Source organism: Salvelinus sp. IW2-2015, unplaced genomic scaffold (assembly GCF_002910315.2).
Source record: "Salvelinus sp. IW2-2015 unplaced genomic scaffold, ASM291031v2 Un_scaffold562, whole genome shotgun sequence".
NCBI classification, from domain to species: Eukaryota; Metazoa; Chordata; class Actinopteri; order Salmoniformes; family Salmonidae; genus Salvelinus; species Salvelinus sp. IW2-2015.
Window position 1 is genome coordinate 80,254 of NW_019942574.1, and position 2,214 is coordinate 82,467.

Sequence of the window (2,214 nt, forward strand, 5' to 3'; positions counted from 1 at the left end):
ATAGAAGTAGTTGTAGACATAGTAGTAGTAGTAGATGTAGTTGTAGTAGTAGTCACAGCAGTAGCCGTAGTCGCCGTAGTCACAGCAGTAGTCGTATTCACAGAAGTAGTAGTTGTAGTCATTGTAGTCATCATCATAGTAGTTGTAGTAGTAGTAGTCGTAGTCACCGTAGAAGTCGTAGTAGTCATAGTAGTAGTCACAGTAGCAGTAGTAGTTGTGGTAGCAGTAGTAGTCATAGTCGTAGTAGTCGTAGTCGCAGTAGTAGTCATAGTAGTCGTATTAGTCGTAGTTGCAGTAGTAGTAGTAGTAGTAGTAGTTGTTGTAGTCACAGTAGTGGTAGTCGTCGCAGTAGTCATAGTAGTAGTTGTCATAGTCACAGTAGTAGTTGTCATAGTCACAGTAGTAGTAGTCGTAGTAGTAGTAGTAGTCACAGTAGTAGTAGTAGTCGTAGTCACAGTAGTAGTAGTATTTGTTGTCGTGGTAGTAGTAGTAGTAATAGTAGTAGTCGTATTCATAGTCGTAGTAGTTGCAGTAGCAGTCTTAGTCATAGTAGTCGTAGTCATAGTAGTAGTAGTGCTAGTCTGGTCTAGTGGTAGTGCTGTGCAATTCAGCCACCCGTTGCCACAGTTGACAGGGTGTTTGAGCCCCGGGCCAACCCTGAGACATTCAACCCTACATTTCCCCCGTCATCTCTCTAACCCTCTTCACTTTGTCTAAAATATATATGGAAGGAGTACGGAATTCCATTTTAGAAAATAGACACCAGTAACCCAAAATGGCCATCTYCTAAATTAGACGCAAGCCTTCTAAGTAAACCCAGCTTAGGTCACTTTAACTCCGGTGTACAGTGTCCATTTTAGGACACCCACAGCTTCAGCACCTCTTTCAATTTCAGCAGAACGTTTAAGTTTAAGCAGGAGTTGCCTCTGAGCCTGTCCTAATATGGACACCGTACATTTGGTCTTTTTGCGTGTTTCTCCCGAGAGAAGGACGTCATTCCTCCGCTCCAAGGTGAAATTCCCTTAGGTACAGATCTAGCATCAGCTTCCCTTCCCCCAGTCCTAACCTTAACAATTAGTGGGGGAAATTAAAAACTGTCCTAAGATCAGAGTCTAGGGGCAACTTTATTAGTAGAGGATTAGTAAAGATAGGATTTAGGTTCTAGACAGTCCATCTGTTGTTTGGGGATTTTCCCTGACATCAAACAACCGTGAACTCCTACCTCACACTCCCTTCTGCTTAATACAAATACTAACTTCCTACTTCATCCCCTTCTGCCTTAAATACAAATACCCCTAAATTCCTACCTCACACTCCCCTTCCGCCTTAAATACAATACCCCTACACTCCTACTCACACCTCCCCTTCCTGCCTTAAATACAAATACCCCTAACTTCCCTACTCTCAACACCTCCCCTTCCTGGCGTATAAATACGAAAATACCTAACTTCCCTACCTCACACCTCCTTCCTGCCTTAAATACAAATACCCTAACTTCCTACCTCACACCTCCCCTTCCTGCCTTAAATACAATTACCCCTAATTACCTACTCACACCTCCCTTCCTGCCTTAAATACAAATACCCCCTAAAAATTCCCCTACCTCAACCTCCCTTCCTGCCTTAAATACAAATACAACCCTAAGCTCCCTACTCAACCCCTCCTGCCCTTAAATACAAATACCCTAACTTCCCTACCTCACACCTTCCTTCCTTTCCTGGCCTAATACAAAATAACCCCTAACTTCCTCTACCTCACAACCTTCTTCCTGCCTTAAATACAAGATACGCCTAATGGCTCCTACCTCACACCTCCCCTTCCTGCCCTTAAATACAATACCCTTTACTTCCTACCTCCCACCTCCCTTCCTGGCCTTAAATACAATCCCCTAACTTCCTACTCACACCTCCTTCTGCCTTAATACAAATACCCTCTTCCCTATCTCAACTCCTTCTGTTAAATACAATACCTAATTCCTACCTCACACTCCTTCCTGCTTAAATAAAATACCTAATTCCACTCACACCTCCCCTTCTGCTTAACAATACCCCTAATCCACCTACACTCCCTTCCAGCTTAAATACAAATACCCTAACTTCCTACTCGAACTCCCTTCCTGCCTTAAATACCAATACCTAATTCTACTCACCCTCCTTCAGCCTTAATACAATACGCCTAATTCTATCAACTCCTTCTGCTTAAATACAAAATACC